The sequence below is a fragment of the Pseudorca crassidens genome, chromosome 8, assembly GCF_039906515.1.
Source record: "Pseudorca crassidens isolate mPseCra1 chromosome 8, mPseCra1.hap1, whole genome shotgun sequence".
NCBI classification, from domain to species: Eukaryota; Metazoa; Chordata; class Mammalia; order Artiodactyla; family Delphinidae; genus Pseudorca; species Pseudorca crassidens.
The window spans coordinates 19007954-19014169 of NC_090303.1; positions in this window are offsets into that span (position 1 = coordinate 19007954).

Sequence of the window (6216 nt, forward strand, 5' to 3'; positions counted from 1 at the left end):
TTTACTCTTCCACATCTATCAAGCCCTGCTCTTTCCCTGGCAGGAAGTCAGCTCTCTGCACTTCAAACAGAATAAACAAACCATCCATACAGAACTAGTGGACATTCTGGGTTTTGTTTCCCACCTGATTTCAAGGGAGTAAAATACAATACTAAACTTAAAATCTCTGTGTAAAACTTAGGGGGCACTCTGCTTTCCAGGGAGACAATAAAATATGGAAAAATAACTAATTATGCTAAAAACGGCTCAGAATTGGACTCTAAAATCTCCATATCCACCATGCTACATAGCCTAGGCTGCCTCTACCCCTCCATCCCTGGATATGATTCTGAGACCAGCCTGTGATATCTTCACGTTTGGCTTCATTCCCAAGTCCTAATTATTGCCAGAAGTACTCCTTTGGAAAAGGGAACCCTCATACACTGTTGGTGGGAATGTAAGTTGATACAGCCACTACGGAGAACAGTATGGAGGTTCCTTAAAAGACTAAAAATAGAACTACCATACGACCCAGCAATCCCACTACTGGGCATATACCCTGAGAAAACCATAATTCAAAAAGAGTCATGTACCACAATGTTCATTGCAGCTCTATTTACAATAGCCAGGACATGGAAGCAACTTAAGTGTCCATCAACAGATGAATGGATAAAGAAGATGTGGCACATATATACAATGGAATATTACTCAGCCATAAAAAGAAACGAAATTGAGTTATTTGTAGTGAGGTGGATAGACGTAGAGTCTTTCATACAGAGTGAAATAAGTCAGAAAGAGAAAAACAAATACCATATGCTAACACATATATATGGAATCTAAAAAAAAAAAGATCATGAAGAACCTAGGGGCAAGATGGGAATAAAAACACAGACCTACTAGAGAATGGACCTGAGGATGCGGGGAGGGGGAAGGGTAAGCTGGGACAAAGTGAGAGAGTGGTAGTGTATATATGGACAGATATACACTACCAAATGTAAAATAGCTAGCTAGTGGGAAGCAGTTGCATAGCACAGGGAGATCAGCTCGGTGCTTTGTGACCACCTAGAGGGGTGGGATAGGGAGGGTGGGAGGAAGGGAGACGCAAGAGGGAAGAGATATGAGGACATATGTATAGGTATAACTGATTCACTTTGTTATAAAGCAGAAACTAACACACCATTGTAAAGCAATTATACTCCAATAAAAATGTTAAGAAAAATAAAAAGAAGTACTCCTTTGATATTATCAACATATGCAGAGTTGGTGCCTTACAAATACTCCCATCAAACAGAAGTAAGCCAAAGGAAATCAAATGGTAATGCTCCAGGAAAATCTGTAGATCTGACAAAGCCAGGGCAGGAACCAGTGGTCCGGGCATCTAAATCTCGCGCTCTTGCTGCAGGCAGTATAGCGCTGTTGGTGCAAACCTGCTGTCTGCTCTTCCTCATAGTCACCACATCTGGGACCTGAGATCTCATGACCAATAGAGTTGGAAAATATCAGCTCTCTTGAACCTATCTGCTAAAGATCTTTCGAGTTTATCTTCTACACTACTGCTGTAGTGACTTTCCTAAACTGAAATCTGACCATGTTTCTCTCCTTTGCCTCAGAGCAACTCACTGACAGAGAATAAAGTCCAAACTCCTAGCCTGGCATATAAAGCCCTGCCTCCACACTGCTCCCCTTACCCGTATTGAGGTATCTGGTGCCTCAATATACTCCCCTCTCCTCTGCCACCATGCCCTACCTTCTGCTGCACCTCTGTAGGGAACCCCCTCATCTACCTGTGGAACTCCCTTCACATCTCTCAAGCTTCACTTCTTCTATGAGGCCTTTCCTGATAGGCTCTCTTCCCCGTGAGCTTCCCTCTCAGCAAAATGTGGATCATAATTCCTATACCCTCCCTTCATTCCAGGATCACGTGAAAAAAATGACTATGAACGGTCTCTGAAAAACACAGAACACTATATAAACTCCAGGTTATTATAAAAGTTATTATACAATAAGCCTTTTTTCTTTAGAAACCTAATTACAGTACTTGTGATGATTAGCATGAAATTAGCCTCTACAAAGTAGAATATGTTTCTCGTTTTTCATTGCTTAAATGTGAGCTAAACTTAAAATCGTGATGAGAACTGTGCTTACTTCAGCTACAAATAGATTAAAACTGGACCCGTACAGAGAGGATTAGCATGACCTTTGCCCCACGATTTGCAGTAGTGAAAAATTGCATTTTCTTTGTTTTCTGGAATTCTATTCCCAAGTTTCATATTTCTTTCATTAATGCAATAGTCTTCCTTAAGCTGGGTGCTTTGTGACCACCTAGAGGGGTGGGATGGGGAGGGTGGGAGGGAGGGAGACACAAGAGGGAAGAGATATGGGAAAATATGTATATGTATAACTGATTCACTTTGTTATAAAGCAGAAACTAACACACCCCTGTAAAGCAATTATACTCCAATAAAGATGTTAAAAAAAAATAGTCTTCCTTAGAACTCTAATTCTCTTCTCGCCAATAAATAAAAGTTTGATTTCCTTAAATGACTTTCGCCTCTCGCATTGAGTCTTTTTTGCTTCTTAACCACCCAGCTGGGAGATTGATCCACCCACTATTTCTGGAACACAGTGATTATAACAGGTAACACTTACTAAGTGCTTACTCTGTACTCGTCTATATGATCTCTAAAGATTGTAAAATTTAAACCTCACTACAACTTTCATTTCCTCTTTGTAAAATAAAAATGAAAAAAATAGGGGGAAAAAAAAAGAATGAGAAAATGGAAACTTAGGTAAGTTAAACCCCCTGCTGAAAGTCACAAAGTAGAGGTAGGGTTTAAAGCCAGGCATCTGAGAACACAGCCCTGCTGCTAACCATTGAGTTTTACCACATCTCCGAGGGACTGCAGAGCAATGGGAGGGCTCCTTTGCTCTCCAGAAACTTACACTTAGTACAATGGGTGGTGAGGCCCAGGGCTATGAGAGCAGACGCCATGCTTTAGGCATGCGCCTGAATCAGTCATATGCTGCAGTAGGTCACGGCCACAAATTTGGACACCATCACCTAAGAGAGTCAAAGTGGGGCAGATGCTGACACCCAGGCAGCAGCCACAGAGCAGGGGGCTACTGGACTCAATGCAATTTGTCATATACTGAAACCTTCTCATCCATTTTGTTCAATTTTCAACAGAATGTAAAATGATTTTGTTTCACACACTTCCCTCCACTCCTGAATACCCCTTCAAAAAGAGCTCATTAGATTAAGTGTGGTATCCCGGATCAGATCCTGAAGCAGTAAAAAGACATTAGTGGGCAATTGGTGACGTTTGAAAAATTCTGTAGTTCAGCGAACAGTAATATACCAATGTTAATTTCTTTGTTTTGACAAATGTATCTTGGTTATAGAAGGTGTTAGCATTAGGGAAAACTGGCTGAAGTGTATACAGGAACCCTTTGTATTTTGCAACTAAATCTAAATCTAAAATTATAAATCTAAAATCTAAATCTAGACTTAGATCTAAAATTATATTTTAGATCTAAAATTATATTTAAATCTAAAATTACATTTAAAATTTAAAAGACTTCAGTTTAATTATTTTGAGATTAATTTACTGGGTCCATTGAGTCAGTCTACAGTCGCTTGTACAATTTAAACAAATTTAGAGTGATTTCTGGAATTTTCTAAAAATGATTGTTGAATTCATCAGTGAAAAGAACTGTGTTTAAAGGCAAAACTCAGATTTTGAACTCATTGGTATTAAACACTATCTTTTCAGGAAAAAAAAAGGATAAACATTGGTTGAGAATGAGTTACTGTCTCATTTTCCCAATAAAATGATCAGAACACTGTATTGCCATTGAGAAACACAAAAGAATGTTATAGTTAGCCAATGATATGATTTCCCTAAACACAGCTTCCTCCTGACCTCTGGCACATCCTTAAATCCCAATATCATAAACTGGCACATGTTTTATAAACAGCAAAGAGAGAGTAAAATAATAACAAATTATGGAGGTAACTTAGCCATAATTATACTACCAGAGATAATTCTCAATAATACTACCTCAGCCAAGGAAATTTTGCATTACAAGTATTATTTTCCATTATGGCCCTGGTAGAGGGTGGAAGATGCTGTGCCCAGAACTTCTGTCTCTTTCCTCAGATTTGAAGAACAAATCAGACTATGACCAGTGTTGTAGTCAATGTTATAGAGTCATCTGAACATTCTTCCCAGATTTTGAACAGTTGTGCCTTCAGTGAGATGCTATTGTTTAAACACTCTTGTTTTTGCAGCATTCAAAAAATTCACAACTATCAGGTGGCCTAATCAGATCTCACTTGCTCTGCCAGCCAGTACCAGCTCCTTCTCAGGAAAGTAGGAGCTCCTCTGAGTTCACCCGACTGGCACAAGCAGTGCTGGGCTATACATCACTGAGGGTAACAGCAGTAGCTCACTCCTGCTTGGTTTTGCCCAGTCAGAGCCCGTAAATGAGTTCTGATAAGTGACCAGACACTACTCTTCTGCTACCTTAAGTGATCTCTATCTTTTCCAAACTAGTGGCACATGGCCAAGGAGGAGAGAACTTCTTAATGTTCAAGGTGCATACTCTGGCACTAAGGGTTTCCTGAAGAGAAACAACCATGCTTTCCACTGGTGGGCGTGAACCAGAAGCAGGAGAGAAAGCAAAAAGAGGCAGAAGAGAGGAAACAGAAAGTTAAGCTTCTCAGAAGTTGAGAAAGGGCCGGGCCAATTCCGATTTCTGAGACCTTCAAAAAATGAAAAGAAAAAAAAAAAAGGAGAAATGCCCAAACTGGGTTACTACATTACAGTATAAGCTGCAAAGTGAGCATCGTTCTGATTTGTCAGCGTACATCTCATTTGGATATAACATGCGAGTCTAATTTGAATCTTGGTGAATATGAAGGCCAAGCCAAATAGCATTGCTATCCACAACCCAACTCCAGTGCCAACCCAAAAGCCTCAACAGAATGGGAGAAAAATGGACTAAAGAGAATACAACGAGAAGAGTAGTAAGGAAATCACTACCTTGGGGCTCCCATAACTGGGTGCCAGGAGAAAAGGTGCAGAAACAAAGTAGAAAATTTTTAAAAAGCGGGGGAAGCAGAAGGACCTGAAGTATCACTTACACTGGTCTCAGATGCACTGGATACCAATGCATGGTCACCTTCCACTGATTCTGCCCTGAGAGCTGTTTCTGATGCCTTCTTTTTAAGTAAGAGGAATCTGCAGTCATTCAGCAGGTGCCCACTGAACATAAGGCACTGTGCTGGGGATGGAGGAATGGAAGTCAGGATCAAAAGGATAAGGTTGTCTCTGTGGACCAGGAAATTGAAATATGCTCTTTGTACTCTCTGGGAAGCAAACAAGGAGGTAAATAGGTCTCAAATGAGAAAGGGTTAGCTTCCTAAAAAGATGGTCAGTAACGAATAACTTCAATGACAAGGAACTTAATTCATAGGTAAGTGCTTTGAAAATCAGTTAGTATATATAGGTAGGTACTTCGAAGTTGGTATATTGAGATTCCATTGCTAAACGCCTTTCTTCCTTATTTACTTAGTGTTACGTAGTGTCAACCCCCTTATCAAACACGCCAGAAGGCCAGCATTCCAACTCTCCAATAACTTCCAGGATACTGGGGAAGCCAGTAAGAAGATCACTTCTTCGGGGCTCTGATAACTGGGTGCCAGAAGGGAGGCGTCACCTAAGGCGACTCTCGAAGGGGGAGCAGGCATTAGCCTTCTGTAGAAAGACTCCAAGAGCGCCCCACGGAGACAACTGGACCGACTGGGTAGGAGAGCTGGGTAACAGGAGACGCCTGTCCGGCGAAGCCTTTTTCCGTTAGGTATAACCTTCCTTGTACCTCCTCCAACCCTGACTCCAATGATAATTCTGACAATAAATTTAATTTCTGTAAGAATGTTTGGTGAATCACGGTTCTGAGAGAGACCCTACGGCAAGGTCGCTCAAAGTCCGTTGTTCTGCAATAACTTTCCACCATTTTAATAAAAGGTCCCTAACACCAGCCTTGAATCATGGCTTCATCTGTATTAATATTTTATAAATCCAGGTAAAAGTTGGGAACTGTGAAGGGAAGCCAGGGGAAGACAGCTGTTGCCCGGAGAGGCGTGACGAGACCTAACTGAATCCTGGGGTTTCGCGCTGGTCAGCGGCCCCCGCTACGCAGGGTTGGAACTGGGCATGCGCATGCGCGACAGGA